At 39.5% G+C, this 15,027-nt stretch overlaps 1 protein-coding gene across 2 annotated transcripts in view; it reads right to left on the reverse strand.

The window, feature by feature from the left end:
• The window catches only part of Klhl32 (kelch like family member 32), a 186,422-nt gene extending 172,350 nt beyond the window's left edge, over window positions 1–14,072 (reverse strand). The window contains exon 1 of one of the 2 annotated variants that reach the window (XM_046431151.2): window positions 13,733–14,072. The gene's annotated coding sequence lies outside the window, so the exon portion shown is untranslated. The remainder of the gene's footprint in view (window positions 1–13,732) is intronic. The other variant, XM_058575539.1, reaches the window with a different exon arrangement.
• Between the last annotated feature and the right edge of the window lie 955 nt (window positions 14,073–15,027).

A 15,027-nucleotide genomic window follows, 5' to 3' on the forward strand; every position in this document is an offset into this window, starting at 1 on the left:
TGACAGCTTTAGTACAGAGGAACACAGATGGCTGGAGTGCAGGAGAGGTTTGCACTATACCACCCAGCCCTGCTCCAGTACCAACACTGAAGCCCTAGCCAGGGTCCAAGTGTAGACCAAATACAGCTAAGGTCTGGTCCTGATGCTGGTGTGGCTTAGCCACATTAAGTTTCCACTGTGAAACTGTCCTATCACTTTCCTCCAGTGCATTGGGACCAGAGAAACCCTTAGTAAATATAAAGCAAATCTGGAGCTGTTATGTTTTGAATCCACAATTTGGGAAAACATATACAGATTAGTCACTGGATTCCTTCAAATAGTCAACTCTTAGAGGCTTTAAGGATTTGCTTGTTAGCTTGCTTGCAAACCAATTACTCACTGCCAGACAAAAAGGCCTAGGGATCAGACAAACATCACAATGAAGTTGTCTAGGAAGTGTATTTCCTGAAAGCATGTTAATTTATAGAGCTTGAGAAAGGGGCATAGTTCACATTGTGAGGAATAAGCAGGCAAATGAGGAAATGCCTTTGAGACTCATTAAGCCAAGGATCTTAGAGTCAATGGAAGTTCCCAGAAAGCAGAGATGATGGAATCCAACTCTATAAACATTGTAGTGCAGCAGTCCATACGAAGGGATGGAAGGAGAAAGAGTGTCAGAGACCAGACGCAAGCTAAAGTGGCAAGCACCTGAGTCAGAAGGGCAACTGTGAGAAGAGAAGGGCAGATGGGAACTCAGGAGATAGTGAGAGAGACAGCTAGGACTGACTTCACCCTCTAGTGCATAACTGAGGAAGGAGACAGAATCATTCATAAGAAAAGGTGTGAGAAGCCAGCTCACCTCCCTGGGGACACTGGGGACATAGAAAAACACCAGAGAGCAGCAGGGAAATCACCTGACATACAAACACTGCTGGAACATTGACACCCCTACATCTCTTTCTCATATCTGCCCCACCTCCAACCTGCCAGACACCCTAGTTGTTTGCCAAGGTCATAAGTACACAAAAAACAGTAACACTTGAATTTTAAACAAATATGCAACTTCTTCAGCAATTCAATCCGTATTTGCTGAGCACTGTGCTAGGTAATCTGTGGGGGTACAAAGTCAAATAAGTCAAAATTTAAATATCTAGACTTTTAGATGCAGAACAAACTAGAGGTTACCTGGGATGAGGCAGGGGGGGATACAGCTATGAATAGGCACAAAGGAACTTTCTGGAGAGACAGAAATATTCTTTAAAACAGAATCATAATGTTAACTGCCCACAACTTTATACATTTGCTTTTATTGAACTGTATACTTAAAATAAGTCCGTTTGAATGGCATACTAGTTTCCCCTCAGTAAAGCTGTCTTTAAAAAGTGATAAGAACTGTGAGTAAAAGTAATTCAGGGCAAGGTGAATTGAGAGTACAGGGAGTGGGGGAAATCAGGAGGGTGACCACAGTGGGCATCACAGAGACGGTGACAGTTGAGCAAAGACCTGAAGGAGGTGAGGCAGTGAGCCTGGGGATAGCCAGAGAAGGAGCATTCCAGGCAGAGGGAACTAGGAGCTGAGATACACAGGTTCTATGGCAGAAAAGGAGACCAGTGGGCAAGGGAAGGAGTAAACAGGGAAAGAGTAGCAAAAGACAGGGGCAGGTGAAGAGAGAGGAGAGGTGGTGCGCAGAGTCCTAGTCCTTGGGCTTGAAAGCTATTGCAGTCTTGAGCAAAGAAATAACATAACCGAACTTGGAGTTAAAAAGGATCGACCTGGCTACTGTGAAGGGAAGAGCCCATGGGAGACAAAGGAAACCTCCCATCTAAGAAAGGGTGACGCTGATGGAACATGCATGGCTACAGGAAATGGAAAGAAGGGTTGGATTCTGGGTGCATTTTGAGGGTAGAGGCATTAGTTTCCCAAATGCTTGAGTGTAAGTTGAAAGGAGTGAGTCAGAGATGATTCCAAGGTTTGGGCCCAGGCAACTAACCATGGGGAAGCTCTGAGGAGGCAGGTTTAGAAGAAAAAAAATTAGAACGCACACATAAGGAACTTTGGTACTAAGTTATAGTATATGTGCCCAAATCACCTGGCATAATTTTGGCAACTTTCTTTTAAAGACCACCTTTGTTACATTTCCTCCAATAACATTTCTCAAGTGTTTTTACAGCACTGACCATGTAAAATGTGTAAATATTTATTTAAAATCATCTTAGCCTTCTTTATCCTTACGAACAGGACTCTGCAGAGTATCTTATTTTCTTCTAACTTCTTAATTATATTTCTAATGGCATTAGACTTCACCTTCCTGGGAAGATCTGGCTTCAACAATGCCAAATGGCAGTCACAGCCCTGGGCTCAAAGAGATCAGAAAAGCTGGGTGAAAGCCAGCAAATGTTGGGATATACTAAATTCACCTCATATGATAGAGGGAAACTCATAAAGCATCATAAAGAAATACCCAAATTTTAATTAGGGTCATTCTCTCTTGAGATTTATTTCTCCTTAGGAGAAAACTACTCTGAAGGTAGAAAAGGTCACCTACTTGCTTCAAGATTTAAATAGTACCTACTATTGTTTTGTGATGTAAAACACAGATTCTCCTTGCTCTCACTTCTAAGTTTGGGTTTTATCCTATTTGTTATGCATATTTATCCACTGAACTTCTTTATGTGCTCATTATGTTTATCACATGAGTTAGAAATACAGGTTTGGCTTAGTAGCTGTGCCTGAGGTCATTACATCCCATCCTGTGGCACAAATGGCCAAAAAGATGATGTCGGCAGAAGAGTCAAGACCTAACCACCTAATGGGGCTGCAGCCTCCAAATCAACCAACAACAAATGCAGGTTCAGTTAGCATTCTCTCTCGGTCCCCACTTCTTCTCTCTTTTTTTTTTCTCTCTCTCCCCCATCCTCACTATCCCTACCCCTTCTCCCTTCTTCCTTGTCCCCATACCTCCCTCCACTTGTCTGACATAAAAAACCAGAGTCTGACCTAATACCAATTTGACAAAGTTCCAGATGTGGAACTTCATCTGATTTTCTACACAGTAAAAGGTAACTCAGTAAAACAATTCCCATTCTGAAACAGTCTTTCTTCAGATCAAAATATTTTGTCCTTCAACTCAGAAGTATTATTAAGTATGAAAAAATTTCCTGCCATAGGAATGGTTGTACCAAACTCAATGTCAGGGAAGTCACGGCAGTAGTCACAATAATGACTAAATCACAATGGGCAGATAAGCATGATATCGCCCTTCTCCTGTGTACTCACACACCAGGCAATGACTTTTCTTAGGACTGTCATCAAGCAAGCAACATCTCACCATCATAACCTTAATCATTTCTGTGGGTGCCTGGAAACTCATGAGTGATCTAACAGCAAAGATTCTTTTTCCTAACTATATTCCAGTGCTTAATAATTATATATCTCTTCAAAATGCCTATCATCCAAAAATCACATTTTGAACCTTCCCCAAAATAAATAATAAACCACAATTTGAAAACATAGGTTCTCTGTTCCCCAAATCCTTCCATCAGTATCTATACTACCCTGCAGCAATCCACTACCAACCTGTTCATCAATGACTCATAAGATTTCATCCACAGTAGAAGTAATATTCTCCAGCTGGCTTATATAATGCCATATAATCACTATTAATTTTCTAAATCTAGAATGTATAAGATAAAAATCATCTGATTTTATCTCATGCAGAAATGCACTTTAAAAAGAAAAAAAAACAATCTACCATACAGAGAATACCATAACATTTATAAGGATGCCCTCTGCAGAAATTCACCAGCTTTGGTAATTTCTACTTCAACAATGAAGATATTAATCACACATCATACTCCTATCATACTCCAACCATACTCCTTATGGTTAGCAGAGAACTGCCTGTATTGTTTAAATGCCCACTGAGTATCTGGGGACCTATGTAACCTCAACAGACTTAAATTGCTGTTTGTTGTTAAGTGTGAATGACAGAAAGCTGAGGCCCAGGTCCAGATGACATGGCTGGTCCTTGGGAGATGGGAATAAGAAACAGAGTGCCAGCAGGTCACTGTACTCTAGATAGAAGCTCCCAAGTTAGACCAATTGTCAGAATGACTTGAAAAGGGCTTTTTCATACACGAATGGCCCAGCACCAATGCAGATCCTAACACGGTAAATACAAAGGATCCAGGAAACCTCATTTTTAAAACAATTCCAGGTATTCTGAGGATCAGCCTGGCTGCAAACCTTTATAACAGACTTATTTGCTAACACTGGTAAATATATGATTCTCTAAAGTAAGGTCCTAGAATGGCCAATCAGAAGTAGTAACAGAGCACATTTTAGGTATATACAATTTTATTCTCATAAACAATGGTGTGAGAAAATTAAGATTCTTCAGGTTTACAGAGAAGGACATGTAGGCACAGAGTTCACTGCAAGTCTCCCTGCAGAGTGGACACTCAAGGAATCTAACCCCCCATCCAACTCATTGTGCCTACCCCTACCTTCTCCTTACTCCACTGAAACACTACCAGTGAGAGATTTTCAATACTGCTGTATGACTCAAGCAACCACAGGTAGGAGCAACCTTAAGAAAGGGCCTTTTTGAGGGTGTAGCTCAGTGGCAGAATTCTTGCATACAATGTGTGAGGCCCTGGGTTTGATCTCCAGAATAAAAACCAGAGAGCAGGAAAAGGTATTTTTAATTTTGGCACTGCCTTAGGAAACCTCAATGCTCTATTCAATGCAGACTTCTACTAATCAGAATTGACAAAACAACATAAGACAGAACTAAAAAACTGAAAACTTTGTGAAAAATTGTAAGGTCAGAGAAGAGAAATTTATCATCAAACTCTACAGATGGCACTAAAATTAATGAATCAGAATTTCAGTAAAAAGCCATGTCAAATGCTGTGCAGAAAGACCTAAGCACTATGCCGTAGTTTCTCAAAGGACATTTCATCAATTAAGAAACCCCATCTGTAGGTGATATTAAACACTTCCAAGAAATTATAAATAGCTTTGACCCAAAGCGAAAGAAGATAAGCTGTGCCCTAATTAAAATCAGACTATAGGTAATTAATGTTAGCATAAATAAATAAACCTCCCAGCAGCTCAGGAGGCTGACGCAGGAAGATTGCAAGTTCAAAGCCAGCCTCAGTAACTTAGTGAGATCCTAAGCAACTAGGTGAAACCCTGTCTCAAAATAAAAAATACAAAGGACTGGAGATGTGGCTCATTGGTTAAGTGCCCCTGAGTTGGGTTCAATCCCCAGGACCAAAGAAGAAGAAGAAGAAAGAAACCATAACCTCGATTCCATAATTCTTTTAAGTTTTGAATTCTCAAAACAAAAAACCAATTAACCATATCAGCTCAAGGACATCAGTCTGGAAAAGACTAGTGAATCTTTTTGCAGCCAAGGGGTTATTTGATTATATCTACACCACTGTCTATCACAAGAGCGGCATTTTTTTTTTTTTGAGTCTCCTTTCAGGGAATGTCAAATAGAGTAAATGAGGAAGCAAGTCACAGAGAGACTATCAAAATAAATCTTTTCCAGTCAGATATCTACCTCAATTATGAACCTAAATTTCCAAAATAATAACCATAGCTGTCACTTGGAAAGTGACGGAGAATAAATCCAGTGTCTTCACATTAGGAGTAGGCTTTTTTTTTCTTAGTGATAGGATTTTGTAACTTTGCTGCTCTGTGAAGGCAATGCAGACACAAAATCTAGCAATAATGCATCTCAGCACCATATTTTGCATACCAGAATTTACACCTCACTATAATCAATACCAATACATAAATTTTTTACCATGTTTTTTTCTAGAGTCTTAAAGAAACCAGTAAAGGATTTTCAGTCTTTGACAAATCATCATTTTTTATTTGTTCATTTTATATATACATGATAATAGAATGTATTTTGACATATTATACACACACGAAGTATAACTTATTCTAATTAGAATCCTATTCTTGTGGTTGTACATGATGAGGAGTTACCCTGGTCGTGTTTTCAAATACAAGATTAGGAAAGTTAAGTCTAAGTAATTCTACTGCCCTTCCTATTCCACTTCCCTCTCCCTTCCCTTCCTTCTCCAATTCTTCCTCTCTCCACCCTCCCTTGTTTCGGTTAGCATCCACTTATCAGAGAGAACATTCAAATCTTGATCATCTTTGTTAACATGCATTTCTTATTTTAAGTATATAAACTGGTGTTACTTACTAACTACCAAAATCACATAGAAATTATGAAATTGCAACATACTTTATACATACCAATATAAATAAACACATGCATATATGTATACCCAGTATAAGCAGAGCGCATTTAGCACAAGAAATAGTTTGTTTCTTTTTCTTTAGGGATGTGCTTTATGGTCCATTTTATGATGAAACTAGAACTTTTCTTGGTCTATGGGTTTCTAAAATTTACAACTCAGACTAACTTCCTACAAGTGTTTTTGTCATCCTGACCATTGTAGAAGTCACCAATCTGGTGGGCAGTTCCCATTGTCATCTGGGTTACCCTTTATGGAAGTTGTAAATCAAGACACAGTAACCTTATTTGCACTCCTAGGTCACCAGAAAATCAAATGGTATTTAAAATGCAGACAAATTACTCTGTCTTTCTCAAGGACAAGAAGTTGCTGGGCAGGGGGTGGGGGAAGAATGGGGAGGTGGTGATGCAAAGGGAAAAAATAGCTTTAGCTAGAAAGTATTCTCTTTGAGAAGTGAATAATCCTATCTGACTTGAAAGAGAATATAAGGAGGTTTTTCTTTGAGCCTGGTGAGCTTTTGACCTTTTCATAAAATTTACATAATTCAGCATGAAGGGAAACCCCTAGTTGTCTAAAAGATGTAGGCAACTAGAAATTGACCTTGCAGAAAGGCTAGGAGGTCTGTACCCACCAGGTACTTGGTGCTGCTATTATTCATTCCACAGAGGACACAAGGTGTAGTTCTGCACTTTTTACAGATGGAGAACCCCTGAAGCAATTCTATAATACAGCCCTGAGAGCTACCTAGGCAGGAGGAAACTGATCCTCCTTCATTTTCCCTATGACCAACAGCTGCAGAATAGAGGGAGACGTGGCTTACTAGAGAGGAAAGACACCATTAACCTCAAGATATGCATCACTTTCCCTGGGAGAGTCCACTCAAGCAGCACACTGTGTAACCCAAAGTTCGGTAACACAAAACGGGTATCTCAATGAATTGAAATGCATTCTGCTACCATGTATAACCAATTAGAACAAATTTAAAAATTAAAAAAAAAATTAAAGGACTAGCTCCTCTCCGAGGCTAGCACTGGCCAGATTAAGATGTTTTATATGGTGCATGAAATTTAAGTGGATTCTAACATCATTGAGGGAAAGCGGGGGTAGCAAAGGGAATTAATAGGTACAGAGTTTTTATTATGCACCAAGCATTATGATAGATGTTTCTATACATATCTCATAATCTTGGAGTCTCTCTATGCCATGGTTTGGGTGTGTCCCCCAGAAGTGGTGTATTAGAAACTTAATTCCCAAAGTCATATATTAATAGTACTTGGAGGTAGGGCCTTTGGAAGATAGTTAGGATTAGATTGAGACCTCCATGATCGAATTAGCAGTTTTATAAGAAGAGGAAGAGCAAACCAAGCTACTAAATTTGGTCATATTAGGACGCAGCAGGAAGAGCCTCACTGGATATCAGCACCTCATTCTTGGACTTCCTAGCTTCAAGAACCATGAGCTAAGTAAATCACTATAAATTTCACCTTCTTCTGTGTTCATTTATAGCAACAGAAAGCAACCTAAGATGCCCTATAATCTAGGTAATAGAATCTTCATTTATAATTTGAGAAAAATGTGATCTATAAGGAATATATCACTGGACTGTGAATCACAGAGCTAAAAAGTATCTGATTTCATATTCAAATCCAGGCTCCAAGGCTCATGTTCTAGTTGTGCCATGCTACTTTGCACTTTCAATTGTAGAACTAAAAATCACAAATAATAAGGCTTCTAAGTAATGATTTAAAATGAGGTATCAGATTTTTTTGTCATAAAAAATTGCAAGATGCCTCCTCCACTGCTCTTATTGTCTGCCATTAGCATCAAATGTGTTCCCACTGAAGCAATCAGCCAGGATGTGACTACTTATCCCATCAATATCCTGTATGCCAAACCAGTTGTATGTCAGGGTGGGGAAGGGGGGTGGGTAGCCCTGCTTCTAAGTAACTGGAACTGGCTCATCTGGCATGGAAAGTAGAATATATTATGCCTCAAATAAATATGTAGGAGAATATTGTCAAAAGTCCATGAAAACTGCCAAAGATTTTCCTTCTCCATTTAAAAATCATCTTATCAGGTCGGTGATTTCAGCCCTGCAAAGGAAAAAAGCTATTTTAGACATATTCATAGCTTTCAATGCTTTATGCCATATGCGGAACTAATCTGATTCCAAATCAAGTTTGCAAAACTGTTATTTTTTAATATATAATTCTTTAAAAAATTTTTACCCAAATTTATAGTACCATATGTCTAAATCAAGCTAAATTACATGCATCAATGCATAGCAGTGTGCATATGAAATACAGCAAGAACAAAAGAGATATGAAGAAATTTGAGCCCTTCCTCCTGCTCAGTTTCTCTCAAGTGAAGATCTTGGTAACAAGAGTCAGAGAATAAAAGATCAGATTAGAAATGCCAGGAAAGGGAAAAAGATGAACAAAATTAATTCCATCTACTAATTCCCAGGAAAAAGCAAAGTAAGATATTCCAGAGTTAACTCTGAAGATTAACTCTGCAAACTGCAATATATTCTGCAATAATGAGAACTGGGGGAGACAGAAACAGCCAAGTCTATCTCCACTCTCACCAGAAAGCCCAGTTTAATAAGCAAGATGGGCTCCCTACATCATTTGTTCAGATTTTCCATTACTTAGCAAATATGTCTGTGAAGGGAAAATCATCATATTGGCTTATATTGTACTTGATGGGAATTACAATCCCTCCTACTTTAAAGTGAATTCCTGTCATGCCAAATGTCCCTGGAGCTAGACTCTAGTGCTAACGGTTTTCTATTGTATTTAATCCTGTTACTTTGTGCAGTCATACTAAGAGGCAGCTCTCTTATCCAGTCAATGCAGGTCTAACACTTGAATCACTCAAACTTTCACTTGCTCATCCCTTATATTTCATACCTCATTCAAGTAAAAATGTTGACCCAACAAACATTAAGAGCAGATATCTACTTTCACCAAAAGGCTTCCCTCTGTGCTTGAGTATTGCTTTTCAAATGGCTCACACACAGCTCATATTTCTCTTTACTTGTCCCACAGATACGAGGTGTGACTTCCTAAGTGTAACAGTAAAATCTTTAAGCATTTCCCTAGCCTCCAAACTATGACTCTCCTAAAAGAAAATGATGACACATTTTATCATCTAATTTGCCCAAATCTTTCCCATTTCTGAAAATCCAAGTATTTGTCCACTTTGATTGAATCCACATACATACACTCTTCCCATAGAAAAGTGATATCATGAAAGGAAATTATGTGCCATACAATGGATATTAAAAATCCAGAAAACCCAAAATAGCTAATGGGTACTTGCTATGGACCAGGTCTATGTAGGACATAATACCTGACTTGTCTCTTGCCCTTAGCATCAGAATGTTTAGAAGAATCAGTGCTACATTCTCCCTTATGTTACAAGCCTCTCATCTCTTTCACCAATTTGTCTTTATCCCCTGACACCCATCTCCAGTTCTACGTTCTTGCTGCACTCCATCCTAAAGACCACATTCTCATGCTTTCCCTTATCCATTCAGCTAATTAGCTCATCAGTATCAGATATCACCAGCATTATCCTCTCAACTCACATGTCCAACTTGGCTGTCTGGCAAGAGCCTCCCATCTTTCAATAGATGAAAAGGAACTTCACTTAATATAATCAGATCCAGCCATCAATCCCCCTCCTATATAGGGACTTAACTGATCTCCACAAACAGAACATTTCTTATTTTTGCTGTGTCTATGCTTCAATGCAATCTTATATTTCTACTGTAGCATTTAACATATAACTGCCTCAGCCATATACAAAATCCCAATGATGTACACATATATAACCTCCATTAGGTAACAGGCCGAAGATGAGAGTGAAATGGAAAGCAAAGTTGAGATTTAAAGTTTTCTTTCATTGATCCAGTTTAACTTCACATAGTCCTGAATTCTTCATCTTTATAAGATGCCCATTTTATAAGGACATTGTGAATTTGAACAGAAACTGATGGAAAATACCTTAAACTTAGAGGGGGCTCAAATAGGATGCTTCCAAGAGGTTTGTTTGCTCTAAATTCTGGAAGAGCACTCAGTCTTGACTTTGTTATGAAAATATTTGTGAACACCTGCCTAGCTCCTTTCTAGAAGTGCACACTGAAATGAAATCAAAATCCTTTTATTTACTATTAAAGCATCCTTCCAGAGGGAGATTTTAGAATAGGAGAACCATTAGAAGCTACTATTCTCATCTTTTCCCCCCTTAAACCACTTCTTTCTGAATCCACAAAAGAATAACATAAATAGTACTCCTTTTCAACTACCTACTTTAGTAAAGTCCACTGACATCACTATAACTTTAGTGAAAATATGAGAAACAGCTTCTCAAAAGGTATTTGTTTCATTACAAGATGCCTTTAAGGAGCAAACAGCATTTACTATGTCAAGATGCTAGAATTTAGTGTCTCTTTGAGTTTCACAGGTCTTTGTTCCTTTGACTTTGGCAACTTGCAATATCATGGTGGGTTTAATTAATTACTTAACTCCTTAATAGGAAGTGTTCATTGAAGAGCTCAGGATGCTCCTTTTTTTTTTGTGACCATCTTTTTGTTCTACCTCTTTTTACAATGAAAGTATAGTCTTTTCTTGGTACTCACTGGGGGATTGGTTCCAGGATTCCCACAGATACCAAAATCTGCAAATGCTCAAGTCCTTTTTTTTTTTTTCTTTAGTACCAGGGATTGAACCCAGGGGTGCTTAATCACTGAGCTACATCCCCAGCCCTTTTTATTTTTGATTTTGAGACAGGGTCTTGCTAAGTTGCTTAAGGCCTCACTAAGTTGCTGAGGCTGACCTTGAACTTGCAATCCTCCTGCCTCAGCCCCTGAAGCTGCTGGGATTAAGTGTGTGTGCCACCACACCCAGCTCAAGACCATTTTATGCAAAATGGTATAGTATTTGCATATAGTATATACACATCCTCCTATATACTTTAAATATTTTCTAGGTTACTTACAATACTTAATATCTTAATTCAATGTCAATGCTATGTAAATAGTTGTTATGCTTTATTGTGTAGGGAATAATGGCAAGAAAATATCTGTACATATTCAGTACAGATGCAATTTTTTTTCCAAATATTTTAATCTGCAATTGGTTCTTCTGTAGATACAAGGGACCAATAGCACTCAACTGACTTTTTGTACATTCTTAGCCCTATGCCAAGAAAAAAATTAAGTCAGGAATGAAAGAATGTTAAACTGCAAATACTTTTTTTCATCAGATTCAAACATTCCTATTTTGGAGCATCTCACTCTCTTTAGTTTTCCAGAAGGCACAAGACAGAGACCTAGGAAACCTCAGAAACAAACTTGGACCTGTTTACTGAATAACAAATGTAGAATATTTATTAGACTTTAATACTGATTGAGAATATTCCTGATCATTCTTATAATTGATTCACTTAAGTATTTTATTAGAGAATAACAGTTTATTATTGGATGAGGCCTCAGTAGTCATAGGTAACAAACTGACAGGCCATGGGCCACATGTGTCCCAGACATATTTTTAAAGTTGTCCTTACAGTTTCTGTAAGCCCACATTGTAAAATTCATTTTACAATGACAAGCATAGTTATTCTTGGATACCCTCAGAGGATTGGTTCAAGAAGTCCCACATAAAGAAATCCAAAATCTTCTGTTTTCCTTGAAAATTTAGTATGTTTTAAAGACTAGGCAGAAACAATCAGCTTCAGTAAAGAAGAAGCTGCCCTCTTTCTGGTGCCTTCTGGTGCCTGTTGCAGAGGCCAAAGTCCACACCCACTCTCTCAGATGTCTCCTACTAGGCTGCTCCACTCCTCTATCTCACCTTTCAGACCCCTGAACATATTTCAAATGTAAGCACAACTTTTTTTTTTTTTAAGGCAAAGAGCCTCTATCCAAAAAGGGCTTCCCCACTGACTAGCTCAGTGACCTCCACAAGGTTTGAATCTTGGGTGTCTCAGCTTTATACTGAAGGTAATTCTTTGACCTCATGATTATTATGAGGATTAATAAAAAAAAAAATGAAAAGTGCTTTGTAAACTATAATGTAAAATGTTTGTCATCATTTTTCATCTCTCAGCATTCTGTGAGCTGCATAAATCCCTTTTACCTACTTCAGTTATTATTTGTCTTCTTTGTTCCTCTTATCATTACACCATGCATGACAGTTTAAAATCTAAATTAAGGAATTTGACATATTTTCCTTGCTTTATTTAACAAGAGGTAGAAAAGATGAACAAATATCAAAGGAAAACAAAATGAATTACTGAATGACAGTGAATCTTTATTTAGTCATTCCTCTTTGTGATGAAAGTATGAAATTAGTGCAAAGTGTAATTACTGGATTGCTGATGCCTTCAAGTGCTGTGTTACAAGTTCATCCACCAGGCACTTGAGGTACAACCAAAACTGAAAGCCCAAGTATTAAGGGGCTTCTGTGAAATAAGGGCCCTAATCAGTGTTTTGCTAAAGAATTCAGTACATCAGAATCAAAAAATAAAAATCTACATCTTAATATGAGTTCTAATTAGACTCTGGGGTTTTAAGCCATGGCTTACATTTTATATCTATCAACATATATAGATATAGAAATACTCCCTCCTCAAATCAACAAGAGGTTTGAAAGAAAACAGAATCTTCTCAGAAATGGGCAGAGGTGCAGAAAACTGCCTTAATTAGTGATGCAGTGGATACTAAAATGTTAGCAAAGCTGCATTTCATGAATACTATATTGTTATCTTAGGGATTCACAAATATGTATTCCCCTTCTGGTCAATTTACAACAGATCATCCTGATGTGGGGAACCACAATACAATCATCTGCTTTTAATTGTTAAGAATCACACCTAAGTGAACTGCAAAACAGAACTGAAAATAGAAGGGAAGAATAGATTTAAATTGGAATCAGCATTCTTTATATCACCAAAATGGAACTAATTCATTATTCAAAACACAATCCGTTGAAAATTCATCTGAAGAATCCTTTTTAAAGCATATCGTATACCGCAATTACAGCTTTTCTTGAAGTTGAATGAAACCGTCGCCTGAATACAAATTAACGAATGTCAAATTGACACAAGATTTCCAGTGTATATTTTATTTTAAAAATCAAAATAAATAACAACATCATTTAAGAAACCAGTTCTATTCAATAGATGTCCCAAAGCTAATGTTTAAGCAAGTCTCCCTGGCAACCAAGGAACACAGTGCATATTGGGCTGGGGGGAAGGATAGAAAGGGGGAGCAACTCCAGGGTTGGTAGAATAAGTAACCAGAGTAGTAATTGCTCCGCTAGACGACGTTGGTAGAGGCTGTATGCCCCTGAAATTTCAACTCCAGTTCTCGCCCCCTCTAGCACTACAGCAGTTTCCCACCCTCTCCCTCGGGTCTGCAGGCACCAACCCGAACAGGTTACTCCCCAAACAGGAGATTGCCTTACCCGATGGGGTGAGCGGTCTGCTTGGTTTTGTACCCGAGGCGGCAGCGCAGGCACCAGGTTCTCCCTGATGCACAAAGGCTCTGCTTCGCCCCAAGATCCTGGGGTTAAGAGAAATTGCAGTAGCTTCTCTCTGCGGGTTTGGGGATGCAACTGTGAAGACGAGCGCGCCAGTATGTGTGTGTGTGTGTGTGTGTGTGCGCGCGCGCGCGAGTGTGTGTGTGTGTGTGCCTGTGTCTGTGTACGCGCGCGCGCCTGCCTGCGCGCTCCCGGGCAGTGTTCCCTAGTAAATAAAAAGCACCAGCCAGCACTGCAAGGGACACGTCCGGCTAGCTACCCCAGGCAGTTGTCAACCAGTAGACGCACCTTGGAAGCCCCCGGGTGGGTTTAGAAGCCAAAGCGACTCCGCCCCCTCCTGCCCCCAGCGAGCTCGCGCACAACACCCCCCCTCCCACCCTCTGCTGGAGAACCAGCGCGCACGCTCCCCTCCCCTCCCTGCCCCCTCCCCGCCGCCGGCGAGCCAGCGCGCACGCCTGCTCTCCCCGGAAGTCCCCCTTTTCTGTGCTGCCGCCCCCCTTTTCCCTCTCTGGCACCTGCGCCGCTGGCCGCCGGGTCACATGCACACCCTGCAGCCACAGCTGCGGCCCCTGCTGTGACGAATTATACTATAGAACCTAGCCTGCTTACCCCAGACTCTCTTTCCAGGACTTCGCAGCAACCTGTGCCAACCGAAGCCATGACCCCAACTTGCTGTGGAGAGTACTGGTCCTGTGCTTTCCCTTTCCCTGACCTAGGGAACTTGTAAAGTTCAAGTTCCCTCTATTTCAAGAGGCCCTAAAGTGGCCCTCCTTAGGATTGTACATGTTAATGTTGAGAACAAAATCAAGATAACTTTAGGAAACTTGATCCACCTCTCCCTAAAAGGTGGACAGAAGTCCTGAACCTGAAGAATAAGTAAGGGTATTTGGTTATAGCTAATTCTGAATTGAAACCGCAGACAGACAACAACCTCGGAACACATCACTGAATTCCAGGGCCTGGCACACTTTCAGACCATTCATTAATTCATTCTTTTGAAAAGCCTGCTCAAAATTCACATTTGAGTGAAATGATTAGTTTTAATGTGTAAATGTTAGACCTGTGAATTGAAAACCTTGGTCACATGTGGAGTTAATCCACTGGAGCAAGACAATACAGCTCGACATTAGAGATAACTATATTTTGTAGACACTGAATATTTAAACTTCTACAGGATCGGAAGGCTCATTCCTTGCAGATTTATGTTCTTGGGTTAGGAA

Source organism: Marmota monax, unplaced genomic scaffold (assembly GCF_021218885.2).
Source record: "Marmota monax isolate L192 unplaced genomic scaffold, Marmota_monax_Labrador192_F-V1.1 WCK01_AAM20220418_F8-fsc00013, whole genome shotgun sequence".
Taxonomy (NCBI): domain Eukaryota; kingdom Metazoa; phylum Chordata; class Mammalia; order Rodentia; family Sciuridae; genus Marmota; species Marmota monax.